Raw genomic sequence first — 19,643 nt, 5'->3', positions numbered from 1 at the left:
ATCTTCTATGGGGAAATGGAATAATTTGCTCATAAGAACAAACTCTGAAAGAAAAAATCTTATTTTTAGTAGTGTTAAGAAGTGGTTTTAAAAATAATGTCTCATTTTTAGTAGTGTTAGTAGTGTAACAATTCCCTTCTTTGCCAAACCTTTCTCACAGAATAGAATAAAATCATGGTCTAGTCATTCTCCACCAAGTTGAAAGGAACTGGCAATGAATGTAATGTAAGTAGTTTTTCTTGGATGGCAGCTTGCCTGTTGCAGGGTCATCACCATAGCCTTTTATTCCTGGGAAAGTCTAGGAGTAGAACTTGATTTCAAAATGCCATTCAAATAAGCAAAACAGAATACATCAATGACAATGACACCATCTTATTCCATGGCTTAAAATTTTTCAATAGTCTTTCTACTCTGCTTCTATTGTTACAAATGGGGCTGTGTGCCTTAGAATTTCATCATCACCCAGGATAATTTGCAAGATTAGAGGCTTACTCCTATTTGGTCCATTGACTCCTAAAGCCCTCTCTTTAGGTATATGATTTCCCTCATTAAGTAGTGGATAATAACAACAACAAACAAACACACAGAGACAGAGATTGGATTGGTGGTTACCAGAGGGGAAGGGGGGAGGGAGGAGGGGGAAAGGGATAATTCGGCACAAGTGTGTGGTGATCGGTTGTAGTTAGTATTTGGGTGGTGAACATGATGTAATCTATGCAGAAATAGAAGTATAATGATGTACACCTGAAATTTATACAATGTTATAAACCAATGTTACTGCAATAAACAAAAAATTTAAAAAAATAATAATAAAAAATTAAAAAAAAAGAAATACGAGCTTGTTCATAAACTGGTTTATTTATTTTATGTTTTTTATTAAAGACATTTTATTTACACTAAAAGGTAGATCTCTTTTGTAGTTATCTCCTGATGAGTTTGCAATCATCTATAAATAATTTGCTCAAGTAATACATTTTATACTAAAGCAAATTCAATTTCTAAATGTACTCAGCTTTACTTGAACTTTGTTGTTTACTAAGATAAATTACCCACAATGATAGTCTTTAGGAAATTACCTAGACATTGCCCAAATTGTGTATGGAAACATTTTAAATATACATCACTAGATGAGATACATGATGATAATGATGATGATGGCAGCTAAATGGAAGAACTCTAAATGATAGATGTGACTTCATCCAGTTTTCTAAATGGCAGAGTTCCCTGTGATAGAACACTGCCAATCTTCCCCATGGCCTTATGATACACATATCATTTTAAGGACTAGGGCTTAGCCTGAAAGAACACCTTCATGTACTAATTCGTCAAGAATAACTGAAAATCAACATATTTATGATAATTTACTTACTTTACTTATAAAACATTAAATTTCATAACACTAAGAATTAATGCAGTTGTACAGAATTCAATATAAGAAAGATTATACATTTCTTTCTTATAATAGAACTTGCTATCAATAAATATGACAACACACTTTCTCTCATCATCATTTTTCAAAGACTACAATAAAACTGGTCTTCAAGAAATTCTCTATAATTATTACATACACTAAATAGATGCCATGTTAATGTATACAGAAAGGCTCTTTGAACTATATACCATAATTTCTTTACTATTCTTATAATGAATAGTTTTTAGATGCGGAAGATTTGACTCTTCAGGTCTGAAGTTTAATAGGAATTTTAAGAATGTTAGATGTAGGAGATGTTTGAGAATTCAAGGCCCAGAGGTGGTTTAGGAGAAAACTGAAATATTTTACATCAGATCTCAATTTCAAAAATGGTCTTCCTTGATTGAAAAGCTAGAGAAAATGACTTTTCTAAATAGGTATGGAAACTTATAATAACATTAAAGAGGGACCATGAACACGTTTCTTTCATCTTTATCCCCATTGTTGAACTTAATTGTTTCCAAACTTTTCACCTACTTCTTTATTTTTAAAAAATTTAATATATTTTTTAATTTTTATTGTGGTAACATTGGTTTATAACGTATAAATTTCAGGTGTACATGATTATACTTCCATTTCTGCATAGATTACATCATGTTCATCACCCAAATCACCCAAATACTCATTACAATCCATCATCCCTTCACTTACTTCTTTAAATCAAATATTCTTCCATATTGTTTATTGTACCCATGCATAAAATTTACTCTCAATGTGTTTGTCACTCTTGGATCATATTATGTCCACCTTTCTTAATAACAGTTCTGGCTGCTCTCTATTAGCCATGAAGTAGGTATTCATGATGGAATAATATCTATCTGAAGCATACATCTGCAATGTGTAATTTTCAACTGAATATCTTAACCATGCAAAAGATTAAAAGTTCAAACGATGAAATCTAAACACACTATGATACAAATTACAATGAAAAATAACAATGATTTCTTCAGGTAAGTTGTTAGATCTTAAAAATGCATAAACATAGACCACACATTTTTCAACTGGAAGATGATAACATAGAATATGTATGTGAAACACATATGGCTTCGTAACTCTGAAGAATTTCTTACAATATTTTGTATAATTAGGTTGTTTACCTAGAAAATAATTGGTAAAGGTATGTTATTTCCAATCTTTCTTATATTTTTCATACATACACATGTACATATCTTTATGCAGTAAGCTTAGGGAAGACTTTTCCTGGAGAAACTGAAAATTATTCAACTATATACACTATGGAAAAACCAGTAGGAAGTATAAAATGTTACAGGCTCCATCAGTTTCTTTTCTTCTAGAACATACACAATGCCCCTCTTATTGATCTATGGAGCTGAGGGTTCCCATTCTTTCAGTCAGCACTTCACCTGCCATAAAAGTGACAGTAAGTCCTGTTTTAGCTTCTTGTTTGCCCAAATCAGGATAAATGAGTGGCTTAAAGGGTATAGCATCCTAAGAGGCTGGCAAACCATGAGAATCAGGTCATTCTTCAGCATGTTAGAACTCCAAAATGAAATGATTAGAGCCAGGAAGTAAATGGCAAATAGCAAGAGAAAGGAGATCACAGTTTGCATGGCCTTTATATGGGCCTTGGTGCTGGATCTCGGAATCCTTTACCATTGAGCTGCATCTTCTTGAGATGTTTCCACAGGGAAAAGATTAACAGCAGAGAAGATGTCAGTGACATAGGAAAAGATATGAAGTTTGCTAGAGTGAATCTGTAAGTTGTACAGTGTCCCTCTACTCGATCTTCCAAGTGATGTTTCCTTCTTATTCATTTTTCTGCATATTATCATCTATGCTTACCACCGCACCATGAAAAACCAAAGAGAACACAGTCTCCAACAGTATCATGAGAACCACACTTTTAACTCTCCACTTCAGGTAAAGATAATAAGGCTGGAGATATTGGCTATCTTGAGCAAATAAACTATGCTGAGGCTAGTAGCAAGCCAAACGCTAAAATGGTTGATTATTACCCAGACAATATAAACAACAGTTCTTACTTCTAAACTATATAAAATTGGATTAAACACAGTTGTATACCAATTTACTAATATTACTCAGAGCAATCCAACTCTGCAGACTGCCAAAGCCATGAGAATTTGATCAGCTGAGGACATCTTTTGTCTCTTGACCCAGTCAATGCAATTCATCAGTGCTATGAAGCCACTGGCAAAATTTCCCAGAATAAATCCTGTTGTTATTGGGGTGGAAAAAATTCTTCTTAGGAAAGTTATCACGTCTAGAAAGAAAAAAAGCCAAGTCTAATATCACTGGTCACGATCTCTTTAGGATTCTGACCTCAACTTTTATGAGCAGCTGATGTCTGAATGTTCAGTAAAGTTCTTATTTCATTTAAATTCTGTGACCAATGTCAAGCAGGAAAGCAATAGGGTATGCTAATGGAAGAGCTCAATGCTGTCTTTATGAAAATCATTGTTACTCCTCAAATAGCTCAGATTAACTCTTATTCGTATACTTTATGCTCTACTTGTAGGCTGGAATATGTCGTAGCTGATGTTGAAGTGACAGCTGAATTCTCATTTGCTACCATGCAAATAAAGACATATTCTCTTTCATTGCTTTGCAGTGTTTTCCTTGTTTAACCTCTCCACAATTTGTGTTCATCAGCTTTGTTATTTGGTAAAATTTTAAAACCCACTACACTGAATACAGAGTGGATATTTAAATTGTTATATAGAGCTTGGCCATAACTAGGATCATCATCACTATGGATTTATTTTTTTTTATGTCAGATTCACGTAGAAAAAATTTAAGCTTTTCCTATAAAGCATCAAGTTTTTCTTGGGAATCCCAGTAAGACCAATACTCCATAAAGGCTGATTGCTGATAACTAACATTTATGTATAATTTTATTTTTCACAAGGTGATAAGCACACACACACACACACACACACACACAAGTCTCATGGATGGAAAGAATTATTGTCTTACAATTTCCAAAATAGAAAATGAGTCTTGGGGAGGTCATCTAGGTTTAAATCCATCTTTCTTCATTCAAGCTTTTCAGTTCATTATTAATAGCTATCAAACATATCTCTAATGATTAAGCCTTTGATAAATTTCTCTTGAGTCTATTTAATATTTAAATATTGATTATTCTATTAAAATATTGATACTTTTTATATATATTCCTTGGAAACTTCAAAAGAACATGTAGTTTCTGCTGTAGAGCCTATAGTTCTCTATGTATGGACATTCAGTTTTATTTTCTCTGTTTAATTCATTTTTGAATTCTTAATATTTTTAAGATTAATAGATGTTAGAATCTGTCTGTAATTTTGGATTTTATTCAGTTTCAGTTTCAGTTTCCACAGTATAATTGTTTTTAACAGAGGATCTTGGAGTCAGATTGCCAATAAGGAAAACCCAGATTCTCTGCATCATATATTTCTAATCTTGGAATCTGTTTGAAAACTACTCTCTGCTGAGTATAATCATCAGTAAAATGCAGATGATCATATTATCCTCTTCAGGTGGTTTTTGTTCTATGCTTTATCATAGTTATTGTTTCAGGGATGTGCACAATAGTTAAGCTCATCAAACTGTATGCTTAAAATGAGGTATATTATACTATAGGTAAATTATACCTCAATAAAGTTAATTTTGAAAGTAAATGCAATAAATAAAAATGAGAGTAAAATAAACATTTTCATAAAAACAAAATTCCAGCAACTTCAATAATGGAAATTCTAAAAATGTTGCTCTTCAAGCAGAAGGAATCTGACCCCAGATGGAAAGTCAGAGATATGGAATCAGACTTACTATCTGCTGTTTTCCCAACTGATGAGTTAAATAAGTCTTTGATACATTCTTACCTTATATTTTTAGGAGATTCATGTTTTCAACTTTTTGAAAATTATACTTTGACTCTTTTTATGGGCAGAGGACACCCAAGTGGACTCATGTGCTAGAGCCAACTCGCTAAACTATGTGGTCCAAGAAAAGTCTGTTATGGGCTGTTTAAGACAGGTGTGTCTCTTCCAGGCTCCAAGTAAGTCCTAAGGGGAAAGAGAGTTGGATTCTCACCAGCTCTATGTTTCTCTTTTCTTCCTGAATCTGTGTTTTTATTCATGATTCTGAATGTTGGCCAAGTTTGGTTCCAGTTCCAACCTGTGCTCTGTCAATACATTATTCCTCATTTGTGGCAGCTGTGGCGTAGGGACCCTACCATGGTCCCTGTGATTACTGCTCCCTGATGTTCACACCCTGTACAATTGCCTCCCCTTAAGTGTGGGCAGGACCTGTGACTTACTTCTGACCTGCAGAATATTGCAGCTTCAAGGGATTTTGTAGATAATTAAGATCCAAAATCAACTGATTTTGAGTCAGTTGAAAAGGAGATGATCCTTCCAGGGCCTGATGTAATCAGATAAAGCTTTAACAGAGTGGCTGGGCCTGTGCTGAGTGAGAGAGATTCTTGCTGGCCTTGAGGAAGTAAGCAGCCGTGTTATGAAGTGCGTGTGGAGAGGGCTGCAAGAAAATGAATTCTGCCAACAACTTGAGCGAGTTTGAAGTGGATTCTTCTCCAGTGAAGCCTGTAGACAGAATGCAATATCATCAAATCTTTTATTTCAACTTGGTGTGACCTTGAAGCAGAGAACACAGCTCAGACTTGCTCAGACTCCTGACCCAAAAAAACCGTGAGATAATAAACATGAGTATTTTGGTTTAAGTCACTAAATTTGGTGTAACCTGTTGCACAGCAATAGGAAATGAATACAGCAGCAGTGACTGAGAATTTTGGTTTTTTTGGTCTATTTGGTAGAGAAGGCCTATTTTCTGTCAAATGAGAAATGCCCAGAATTTGGTTTGCTAGTCTTTTGTTAATCTATTTGGTCTGTTTTTGCAAGAATATAACTTGTGTCTTCTGGACAGGAGATTGGTGTTCTTTGCATAGTGAATTTGGAGGTTCTATATTTATTCTATCCTGTGGCTGATGTTGTATAATTAAAGCAGCAAGGTCTCTGTGTTTCTTGACACAATAGACAAGGCTTTACCTGTTACTGTATGATATTAAATCTTTGCCTACCTCTGGAGAATATAAATAAAATAAATTATAAAGTCTTTCATATGAAGTGTCAGCGGCAGATACGGATGCTGTTTGGAACCTGTGGCAGCCCCTATGGAAGAATCACAGTGCAAGCCCTTAGGTTTTTGGAGCAAGGCCCTACCATCCCCTGCAGCTCACTACTCTCCTTTTGAGAAACAGTTCTTGACCTGCTACTGGGCCTTAGCAGAGGCTGAACTCTTAACCATGGTCCCCCAATTTACCATACAACCTGAGCTTCCCAGCATGAACTGGGTATTATCTGACCCATGAAGCCATAAAGCTGAGCATGAACAGCCACACTCATCCTCAGATGGAAGTGGTATATGGAGGCACAAGTAGGTTACATGAAGAAGTGGTAAATGCCCATGGTCCCTGCTTCTGCTACACTGCCTCTCTTTCCCAGCCTGCACCTATGGCGTTACAGGGAGTTCTCTATAATCAGTGCACAGAGGATGAAAAGACTTAGGCCTGGTTTACAAATGATTCTACCAATATGCAGGTGCCACCCACGAGTGGACAGCTGCAACACTACAGCCCCTTTCTGAGACATCCCTGAAGGATAGTGTTGAAGGGAAATCCTCCCAGTGGGCAGAATTTCAAGCAGTGTAGCAGATTGTTCACTTTGCTTGGAAGGAGAAAGGGACAGATGTGTAATTATATAATGATTCATGGGCTGTGACTAATGGTTTGGCTAAATGGTCACAGACTTGGAAGGAACATGATTGCAAAATTTGTGGAAAGGGAATTTGAGGAAGAGGTCTGTAGACAGACCTCTCTGAAGGGGAAAAAAATGTGGAGGTATTTGCATCCCATGTGAATGTCCACCAAAGGATGACCTAGGCAGAGGAGGATTTTAATGATCAAGTGAATAAGTTGACATATTCTGTGGATACCAGTCAGTGTCTTTCCCCTGCCACCCCCGACCTTGCCTAATAGGCTCATGAACAAAGTGGCCATGGTGGCAGGAGTGGAGATTATGCATGGGCTCAGCAACAGGAACTTCCACTCACAAAGGTTGATCTGGTTATGGTCATGCCTGGATGCCTAATCTGCCAGCAGCAGAGACCAATACTAAGTCCCAGATATGGTACCATTCTCCAAGGAGATCAGCCAGTTACCCGTTGGCAGGTTGATTACATTGAACTGCTTTCATCATGGAAGTGGCAACTTGTTCTTACTGCAACAGACACTTATTCTGGATGTGGATTTTCTCTCCCTGCACACAATGCTCTGCCAAAACTACGATCCATGCACTTGCAGAATGCCCTTTCCACCATCAAATTATTCCACACAGAGTTACTTCCAATCCAGAAACTAACTTCACAGCAAGAGAAGCGTTGCAATGGCCACATGCTCATCATGTTCCCCACCTTCCTGAAGTAACTGGTTTGACAGAATGGTGGAATGGTCTTTTGAAGACTCACTTACAGTGCCAGGTAGCTGGCAATAACTTGCAGATCTGGAGCAAGGTTCTCTGGAAGGCTACATCTGCTTGGAATCAGCGTCCAATATATGGTGCTCTTTCTCCAATACCCAGAATTCACGAGACCGGGAACCAAGGAGTGGAAATAGATGTGGTACCATTTACTATCATCCCTAGTAACCCAAGGGTTGGATTGTTTTGCTGCCTGTTCCCAGGACCTTATGCTCTGCTGGCCTGGAGGTCATAGTTTAAAAGGGACGAACACTTCTACCAGGAGATACAACCATGATTCCATTGAATTGTAAGTTAAAACAGCTGCCCAACCACTTTGGATTCCTCACACCTCTGAATCAACAGGCAAAGAAGGGAGATACTGTGCTGGCTAGGGTAAGTGATCCTGACTACCAAGGGGAAATTGGAGTACTACCCCATGATGGAGGAAAGAAAGTGTATGTCTGGAATACAGAGGTCTTCCAGGTAGTCTCCTAGTATTACCATGCCCTGCGATTCAGGTCAATGGAAAACTACAACAATGCAATCGAGGCAGGACTGCTAATGCCCCAGATGCTCCAGGAACAAAGGTTTGAGTCAGGATCAGCTGAGGTGCTTGTTGAATTCAAAGGGAATACTGAATGGGTAGTAGAAGAAGGTAATTATAAATACCAGCTTTGACCATGTGACCAATTACAAAAATGAGGACTGTAAGTGTCATGAGTATCTCCTCTTTACTTGTTATAAGTATGTTTGTTGTTTGCATATATATACATATATATATATATGAAACATATATCTTTGTTTTCTCTCCTCTCTTATTCCCTTATCATGCAAAATAAGATATATTGACTTGATATCATATTGTTCATTTTATATCATAGTAGTTAAGTCAGGGAATATCAAGAAGAGTAAACATCACCCAAGGATCTTGCCTCCTCTTCTAGGAAAGGGCTTAGTATGTTTTTGGTTGTCCACAGGATGGTTATATCATGGCAGGCAGAATTATTACTCGTTATTGTCTTTATTTGGAGATGAAGTATGATTTAAGGAGAAGTGTATGGGTGCCCACTTGGCAAGGGATGGACTTGTGATGGTTAATTTTATGTGTCAACTTGACTGGGCCACAGGGTGCTCAGATATTGGGATAAATATTATACAGGGTGTATCTGTGATGAAGTTTCTGGATAAGATTATCATTTGAATCAGTAGACTGAATAAAGCAGATTGCTGTCCCCAGTGTGTGTGGGCCTCATCCAATCCATTGAAGGCTTGAGTAGAACAAAAGGCTGAGCAATGAGAATTCACTCTCTCTCTGTGTAACTGTCTTTAAGATCGACATTGGTCCTCTCCTGACCTCAGACTCAGACTCTGACTAAAACTTATACCATAGACTCTCCTGGTTCTCAGGCCTTTGGACTCAGAGTCAGCTCATACCATCAGCTCTCCTGGATCTCTATTTTGCATATCTTGTGACTTCTCAGCCTCTCTAATCACGTGAGCCAATTCCTTCTGATAAATCTCTTTCTATATCTAGATCTATATCTATATCCACATCTGTATCTATATCTATGTATATCCGATTGACTCTTGTTCTCTGGAGAATTCTAACTAATACAGGTACCTTTTCTGAAATTTGACCGGTACTTTTCAGAAACAGATTATATGAAGGAGTCATGGTTAGAAATCATATGTTTGGATAATTCATGAATATGGAAGGTGTCTGTGGTGAAGAATTCAAAGAGTTTTTTTAATTTTAAAAAAGTCTTTATTTTCTATTGTTTCTTTAACAAATTACCACAAATGTAGTGACTTAAACAACACAAATGATTATCATATACTTCTGGAGGTCATAAGTGTGAAATGGGTCTCACAGGACTAAAATCAATGTGTCGACAGACACATTCCTTCTGGAGGCTTTAGGGGAGAATCCATTCCTTGCCTTTTCCACCTCCTGGAGTTTGCTCACATTCCTAAAATCAAAGACTCCTTTTTCTTGAAAACCAGCAACCACAATACCCCAATCTCTGTTTTCATCATGACATCTCCTTCTCTGATTCTATTTCTCCTGTCTCTCTTCCACTTAAAGGGCCCTTGTGATTCCAATAGGCCCACCCGGATAATCCAGGATAATCTCCACATTTGAAGGTCAGATGATTAGCAACCTTAATTCCATCTGCAACACTTAATTCTTCCTTACCTTGCAACATAACCTGATTCACAGGTTTTGGGGATTAGGACACAGACATCATTGAGGGGCCATTATTTTACCTACCCAAGGAGGGAAGGTCACTAAATATAATAAGGATAACATCACTGATAGGGAGTCTACCTACACGAGATGAATGTTGGGGTCATAGGAGGGGGAAGCCGTGTGACATATTTCATCCCATTGTTACTATAAAGGATGAGAACAAGTATGCTAATTTTCAAGATTATCTTTGGGCTTGGCCAGAGCTGTCCCGTTCATTTAAATCTAGCCATACAAGAAGCTGCTCTATCCTTCGAATTTTCAGTTGTACAAGCCATAAATCTGTTTGAATTGCTTTTCTCTGAACTAAAACTGAAATATCCCTGACTAATATGAGAAAATTCACAGCCTATAGATCCACTTGAACACCATATTACGTTATGAGATAGACTTATGAATCTTTTGTCCAGTTTAGTTCCTGATAAAGAATCACTTTTACCTCAACATAGAGCTAATGTTGTGTAATGAAACACGCAAAGATTTTGGTGATAAGACAGTCCTGGACTTATATCCTAGCCTAAATGGAAGATAAGACTGAATCCCAGTTCTGGCTCGGGCGCTTATAAACTGGTAGTCCTTGGGCCCATTATATTTACTGAGATGACTACACAAAGCATTAATAGACGATGGAGACATTTCTGACATTAGCTACTGAATTTCAAGATATATTTGAATGTGGCTCAGATATTAAAAATGGTATATATTAGATACAAAAATGAATAAAAATATATGATGTTGGGACATTAAAAGAAAATACATAGAAGATGTGAGAAAGAAAACCAGGCAAGATGACCATGGACTAAATTCAAGCTTAGAGTGGATGTTTAACTGATGATGGAACATATCTTTGGAGTATATTACTTATTCAATGACAAGAAAATGGATCGAACTCATTTAAAAAACAGGTATTTTCAACAAAAATGAAACATATTAACATCTTATATCTTACTATAACAAGGGTCCTCAAAAGGTAAATTTAGAGAAGTAATGCTAGCAAGGGAAAAAACACGAACAAAAAAATGCACATAAAGTGGTTGCCTGCCCAGTATTTTTTAAAGAGAAGAAGACATTGACCAGTCAGACTCCAGGGAAAAGATGAGCAACTTTTGGAGGAAATAACACAATGGAGTTATTGATAAGCAAAATATTATGATAACTTTATACCTGAGATAAATGTGGGGACCTATAGGAAACTTCCACAAAAACACAGAATTTGCAGAATTCCAGAAAAGAAGGCAGTGGCAGTCATCTCTTAATATGAATAAACATGAGCTCTCATATATCCTTAAGATATTCCAGATAAGGTTAGAAAATTGGGACTCAGATATACACAAGAACATAAATGTTGCTTGGAGTTGCTTTTATAATATGTGGGATACTATGGTAGATTGCATCAGGTGGTCCCAATTCTTTAGTCTGTAACTTTGCTATATCCTCTCACCATTAGAGAGATGATCTTTTTTATTCCTTAGCTTGGTGCTCAGCCACATGACTTATTTTGGCCAATTAGATGTTAGCAGATATTTTGCAAGCATAGTCTTGCATTGATGGACTTCTGTCACTGAGGCTTGCATACTGGGCTTTGTTCACCCTTGTGCTTCTTCTGTCACCATGAGAAGCATATGTTCAGACTAGTGAAGTGGTCCAAGGAGGAGGATGAAAGATATGAGGAACCAAGTTCCTCCATCAGGTCTAGCTTTGATCAACTAACCTCCAGTTCATCCCCAGACACATAGTTAAGTCCATCAGAAAACAGCAGAGATGTCTAGGCAAATTTATCCAGGATCACTGTTCTTCAGAGACCTATAAGAAACAAATGTTATTGATGTCTATCACTGAGATTTGTGGCTGCTATGCAGTAAAAGATAACTGGTACAAAAATTGGTATTAAAAGTGGGGTATTATGGCAACAAATATATTATGGCAACCAAAATGTGGCACTGATTTTGAGGAAAATGATAGAGGTGGTTTTAAAAATGTTAGCCCATGTTCAGTCCTTGTGAAATATTTGTAATTCTGTCTTTTGAGATTACTGGGAAGACAGAAAATGAATGAAATGAGCTTTTGTATCCAAGTTAAAAGATCACAAAACAAAATGTTGAAAGCATCAAATGATTGTTTTTAGGTGCAGATTATATGACACTAAAAGAAAGGAACTGTCAGGTTTATAAACAGAATTTAGAGAAGACTAACAACCCAAGAATTCTAAGATTTGCTAAATCTTAAGTATTGTCCCACAGCAAACTGATATGCCTAAAGAGGTATGATTAATCTACAGAGAAAGAAGTAAGTTTTGAAAAGAAGTGTAGGCATGGCTTTTTTTTTTTTTTTTTTTTGTGAGGAGATCAGCCCTGAGCTAACATCTGCCAATCCTCCTCTTTTTTTGCAGAGGAAGACTGGCCCTGGGCTAACATCCATGCCTATCTTCCTCCACTTTATATGGGACGCCGCCACAGCATGGCTTGTCAAGCAGTGCGTTGGTGCACGCCCAGGATCCGAACCGGCGAACCCCAGACCACCGCAGCGGAGTGCACGCACTTAACCGCTTGCACCACCGGGCTGGCCCCTGTAGGCATGGCTTTTTATTCATGGAATAGGTTGGAATCAAATACCTAGAAAACACAAATGGTTTTGAGAGAGCTCTATTGTAAAATTGCTGCCAGCCTGAACTGAGACTCAAACAACACGTTGTACACCTCAAATTTACACAATATTATGTGTCAATTATATCTTAACTTTTAAGAAAATGATCATATATCATGATCAACTGGGATTTATCCCTGGGATGCAAAGATGGTTCAACACATGGAAATCAGTAAATGTGACACACCACACTAATAGAGTGAAAGATAAAAATCATATTATCATCTCAATAGATGCAAAAAAAGCATTTGACAAAAAACAACATCTTTTCATGTTAAAAACTCTCAACAAATTAAGTACAAAAGGAACATACCTCAGAATAATAAATGCTATATATGACAAGCCCACAGCTAACATCATACTCAATGGTGAATGGTTGAAAGATTTTCCTCTGAGATCAGGAACAAGACAAGGGTGCTTACTCTCTCCACTCCTATTCAAAATAATACTGGAAGTCCCTGCCAGAGCACTTAAGCAAGAGAAAGAAATAAAAGGTATCCAAACAAGAAAAGAAGAAGCATAATTGTCTCTGTTTGCAAAGGACATAATATATAAAAAATCATAAAGAATCAACCAACAAAATGATACAACTAATAATCAAATTCAGTAAAAATTCAGGAAACAAAATAAATATACAAAAGTCATCGTGTTTCTGTACATTAACAATAAACTGTCAGAAAAAGAAATTAAGAAAAATCTCATTTACAATAGCATCAAAAAGAATAAAATACTTAGGTATAAATTTAACCAAGGAGGTGAAAAATCTGTACTGAAAACTGTAAGACATTAATGAAAGATATTGAGGAAGACACAAATAAATGGAAGGATATTCCATGTTCATGGCTTGGAAGAATCAATAATGTTAAAATATCCATACTACTTAAAGCAATCCACAGATGCAATGCAATCCCTATCAAAGTTCCAACTGCATTTTTCACAGTAACAGAAAAACAATCTTAAAATTTTTATGGCACTATAAAAGACTCTGAAATGCCAAAACAATCTTGAGAAAGAAGAATAAAGCTGGAGACATCACTCTTCCTGATTTCAAACTATGTTATAAAGTTGTAGTAATCAAAACAGTATGGTTTGGCATAGAAACAGATACATAGATCAATGGAACAGAGTAGTCAGCATAGGAACAAACCCATGCATATATGGTGAATTAATTTTGGACAATGGCACCAAGAATATACAATGAAGAAAGGATAGTCTCTTCAGTAAATGGTGTTGGGAAAACAGGATATTCACATGCAAAAGAATGAAATTGGACTCCTATCCAACATCATACACAAAAATCAACTAAAAACGGATTAAAGATTACACATGAACCAGAAGCCATAAAACTCCTAGAAAAAAAATATAGGGGTAAGCTCCTTGACTTTGCTCTTGACAATGTTTTTTGGATTTGACACAAACAAAGACAAAAAAAAGCAAAAATAAATAAGTGGGACTACCTCAAATTAAAAAACTTCCGTACACACAAGCAAAGGAAACCACCAACACAATGAAAAGGCAACCTATGAAATGGGAGAAAATCACAGATTTGATAAAGGATTAATCAAGGTGTTCATACAAATCAATAGCAAAAAAACAAATAATCCAATTTAAAGATGGGCAAAGGACCTGAAAGACATTTTCCCAAGGAAGACATACAAATGACCAACAGGTACATGAAGAGGTGCTCAACATCACTAATCACCAAGGAAATGCAAATCAAAACCACAGTGAGATATCATCTCACACCTGTTAGAATGGCTATTATCAAAATGGTAAGAGGTAAGTACTGGCAAGGATGTGAAGGAAAGGGAACTCTTGTACACTTGGTGGGAATGTAAACTGCTAAATCCACTATAGAAAACAGTATGGAGGTTCCTCAGGAAATTAAAAATAAACTACCATATGATCCAACAATCTCATGTTTGGGTATATATGCAAAGGAAACAAAATCACCATCTGGAAGAGATATCTGTACTCCCATGTGTATCGTAACATTTTTCACAATAGTTATGGTGTGGAAACAGCCTGTCTGTCATGGATGAATGGATAAAGAAAATGTGGTGTATATATATATATATATATGTAGTGAAATATTATTCAGTCTTAAAAAAGAAGGAGATCCTGCCATTTGTGACAACATGGGTGGACCTTTAGGGCATTATGCTAAGTGAAATAACCCAGACAGAAGAGAAACAATGCATAGTGTCTCTTATATGTGAAATCTGAAGAAAAAAAGGACAAACTCCTAGAAACAGAATAGAAAAGTGGTTGCCAGGGCGTGGAGGTAAGGGAAAAGGGGAGAGGTTGCTAAAAGGGCACAAACTTTCAGTTATAAGAAGAATAAGTTCTGACGATCTAATGTATAGCATGGTAACTACAGTTGATAATACTATATTGCATAATCGATTTCGCTAAGAGTAAATCTTAAGCTTTTTCATAAAAAAAGGTAAACGGGTGAGGTGATGGATGTGTTAATTGACTTGATTGTGGGAATTCTTGCATAAAGTATACATATATCAAAGATTATGTAATATAATTCAAATATATTGCAATTTTATTTGTCCTTCTACCTCTATAAAGCTGGAAAAAATTTTTAAATAAATAAATTTTTATAAAACAAAACAAAGTGGAGGCTCATCAAAATATTTTTCACACATTATTTCAGAATTTCTATGAACCAGAAATGCTGTACGTCTTCTATTATTCTCTTCTTTCAATTGGACTGTTTGTCATGGTTGTCCTCTCCTGTTTCGATCCTGTGTACCATATCTTTGCCAGGTAGATAGCTTGTCTTTTGAATTCCTTGATTACCAGATAAAGAGGAGACATAAGCAACCTGACTGTAGATCATAAGATTCTGGAATTCAAGCCTAATTCTGTGATTAAGACTTTTGAGAGATGCTCAGATAGGAATGAGCATATTTTACATATGGGAGGAACCTGAATAATTTAGCTAAGAGGTTAAACTGGGATAGATTGCTTTATTTTCCTGAAATTCCTTAATTCTCACTGTAGCTACAGCCTTCAGAAAATAATTTTGTAGTATCCTCCACCATGGACAGGATGACTGCCTTGCCCCTTGGCTCAGAGATCAATCATGTAAATTTGCTTTGATGAATTGGGAATTAGTAGACGTGACACAAAGGATTGGAAACGACTTCCGCATTAGGGTTGGCCCAGTATAGCTCTTCTTCAAATACCATGAGAACATGCCCAGGCTAGTACCCTGGTCCTACAAGGAGAATAAGATGCTTCTGGAGTCAAGTTTTCCCAGCGAGATCCGACCTAAACTGACAATCAGCCTAACTGTAACTGGCTCCCAGATACGTTTCAAGCTCATTTAAAAATCATTCAAATATTTGTTCCTTTTTATACAATCTACTCTTTTTCTTTGACCATTTATGAGATTTTCCCTTGTCCTTTGGTTCCCTGTAGTGTTTGTAAGTTAAATTTTTTTGTTATCTTATCTCATTAATTTATGATCTTAAATCAATGAATTAAAACATTTTACCACTTCTGGAAAAAAAATCTCAGCAATATTGTTTCAACTGCATTTTCTCTCCTCTATCTTCCAGAACTTCAGAAGTATGTTAGACTTTCTGACTGTAACGTTTGTGTCTCTTACCCTCTAGCTTGTATTTTCCACGTCTTTATCTCTTTATGCTTCATTCTGGGTAGTTATCTTTCAATTCACTAATTCTCTCTTCCACTGTATCTAGTTGGTTGTCAATTATGTCTATTGAATTCTTAATCTTGATTATTCGTTTTTTCAGTCTTACTGTTTCAGTGATAAGGACAATCTCTTGCTCTTCTTCTGCAAGTCATCTTCTATGGGGAAACTGAATAAAATGCTCATAATACCAAGCTCTTAAAGTTTTTCTTTATTTTTAGTAATGTTAACAAGAAAATGGTAACAATTCCCTTCTTTTCCAAAACTTTGGTCACAGAATAGATAAACTCATGGTCTAGTCATTCTCCACCAAGTTGAAAGCAACTGGTAATGGATTTGTTTGCATGGCAGTTTGTCTATTGCTAGATCATAACCGCAGGCTTTCATTATGGGGAAAGACAAGGAGCAGAACTTGATCTCTAAATGCCATTCCAATAAGCAAAAATTAATACATCACAGGGACACAATCCTATTCCATGACTGAATTTTTCAGTAGTCCTTTTATTCTACTTCCATTGTTAGAAAGAGGGCTCTGTGATTTTAAGACCACCTATAAATAATTTGCTCAAGTAATGCACTTAAACTAAAGAACACTCAATTTCTAAATGTATTCAGTTTGACTTGGACTTTGCTATTTACTAAGATAAGTTACCCACAATGATCTTTAGGAAATTACTTAGACATTGTCCATCTTATGTATGTAATCATTTCAAATATAAATCATTAATTGTGATACATAATAATGACGATGATGATGGCAGCTAAATGGAAGAACTCTAACTGATATATGTGTCTTCATCCAGTTTTCTAAGAGACAGAGTTCACTGTGATGGGAGAACACTACCCATCTTCTCCATGGTCTTGTGATATGTACATCATTCTCAGCATCCAGGTAAACTTAAAGAATACCTCCTCTGCTACTTCATCAAGAGTAACTTAAAACCAACATATTTCTGATGATGTACTTGCCAGTTTTTTCCTTCACTGCAATCTAAAGATGATGAAAAAAGTGAGCTCAAACAAACAGTTCTTTGCTTTTATTGCAATTTCATATAGACATGTATATATCCTCTACATAATAATACAGAATATAATCTCTCTTTCATATTTTAATAGCATTATTAGCAAGCAAAATTCTCCCACCTACTTATTTGCATTCCCACCTACTATGAATAAATCTGAGTTATTTTATTATAACAAAGTAGTGATACATATATACAAACATATTCAAACATTACATTCAATATGCATTATGGTTTACAAATTAGTTTTCTATGTCTACATCTTTTTTCTCTAGCAAAGAACTAAAAAATTTGCAGATCTAATTTGTTCATTTTCATTAATGTACAGAATCTTATTGCATCAGCATGCCGTAATTCATTTATCCTTTTTATCACTGATACATATTTGCATGACTTCTCAATTTCAGCTATTAAGAAAAATAATAGGGGCCGGCCCAGTGGCATAGTGGTTAAGTTCACATGCTCTGCTTCTGCGGCCTAGAGTTCGCTGCTTTGGATCCTGGGCACAGACCTACACACTACTCATTAAGCCACGCTGTGGCAGCATCCCATACACAAAATAGAGGAAGATGGGCACAGATGTTAGCTCAGGGCTAATCTTCCTCAAAAAAGAGAGGAAGGTTGACAATAGATGTTAGTTTTGGGCCAATAATCCTCACAAAAAAATAAAAATAAAAATAATAATATACACATTTTTGCCTATGTACCCTGGTTCACAAGTACCAAAGATTTTTAGTGTATGAAAATGAGTGCAATTAATGTGTCTCAGGGTATACATCTTCACCTTAATTACACAATGCCCTATTGTAGCACAAAGTTGTTTTACCAATTTATAATCCAATGAACAATGTATGAAAATTTCCATTGCCTCAGATTCTTTCCAAAATTAGTAACACCAGACTGATATTTACTCTTTTATATTTATATAAAGTATTATTACACTTATATCAGACTTAACATTTTATAACCCTTTTCCTATTCTAGTTTTGAAATTATATTTAGTCTGGAAAAATTTCATTACTCTTTTCTCTTTCTATGATTGTAATTTCATATACATTTATTCATATTGCACTGTATATTACTTATACATTTATTAATATTTTATTATGTATTTTTAAAATCTTCATCTCAAATACTCATTTGTTACAAGCAAGTGTTATTCTAGCAGAGATATTTCCTTTAATCAGACACTATTGCAGATCACTTAGAGAAAATATTATCAGGTAACAGCAGTTGTAAGGGAAATTTCAGTGCTGTTTAACAACACCTAAAAGGGCCCGATGGAAGAAATGTTGAAATTGAAAATGAATTTACAAGGTTTTCTATTAAGCTATTTTCCCACAGAATATAGGAAGTCCTTTTAAATTCCACCTATGAAGCTGAAAGTTTTGCTTTTCTCAGAGAGAATTTAAGATGCTACAGTAGTCTCAGGTGATCTATCTTAGCTTACTGTTTCCCAAAATTATAGTAAATGAGCAGCCTGAGGGAAAGATAGTTAAAATCACCATTACCAACATCATAACCTAATACCTCTCTACCTTATAGAAGATCCAACTTATTACTAGAATGGAAATAAAGTAAATGACGAAGAGGAGGAAGAAGGTTGTCATCATTTTCATGGCCCTGTTATGGGCCTCTGTGCTGGAGGCCCTCACACTCATCAGGTTGAGCTGCAAATTCTTGGTGTCTCAGCAAAGAGAGATATAAAAGGAACAGAGAGGTCAGGGACAGAGGAAAGGGGATGACACAGGTCAAGCTAGGAAGAAGAAGGCTTTTGAGATGGAAAATTTTATCTACATCTAAATGCCAAGTCATATGTCTTTCATGTACTCTATGGGTATTCATCCACAACTCACTAACAGCATCCTGCATTAAGAGGTTAACAGACAAGAAGAAGAAAGACTCAGGAAAAGCACAAGAACCACTCCGTTCACTCTCCACTTCAGCCAGATGGAAAAGAAGTAGGAGAAACTGGCTATCTTAAGGAAGCAGAAAATGCTTAGGCAAGTGACAAACCAGGTAAAGTGATCAGTTAGTGCCCAAAGAATAGTAACCACTTTTGTTAGTTTACTGGTGGCATACAGATGTGGAGACAGCC

The 19,643-nt window shown here is 36.1% G+C and overlaps 1 pseudogene; it reads right to left on the bottom strand.

Annotated features, from left to right (window-relative positions):
- Positions 1-2,823: 2,823 nt before the first annotated feature.
- Positions 2,824-7,502, bottom strand: LOC131415576 (taste receptor type 2 member 50-like; annotated as a pseudogene).
- Positions 7,503-19,643: the final 12,141 nt, after the last annotated feature.

This window comes from Diceros bicornis, chromosome 17 (genome assembly GCF_020826845.1).
Source record: "Diceros bicornis minor isolate mBicDic1 chromosome 17, mDicBic1.mat.cur, whole genome shotgun sequence".
In the NCBI taxonomy this organism is placed as follows: domain Eukaryota; kingdom Metazoa; phylum Chordata; class Mammalia; order Perissodactyla; family Rhinocerotidae; genus Diceros; species Diceros bicornis.
The sequence above is the reverse complement of the archived record's forward strand: the minus strand, read 5'-3'. Positions and strand labels throughout refer to the sequence as shown.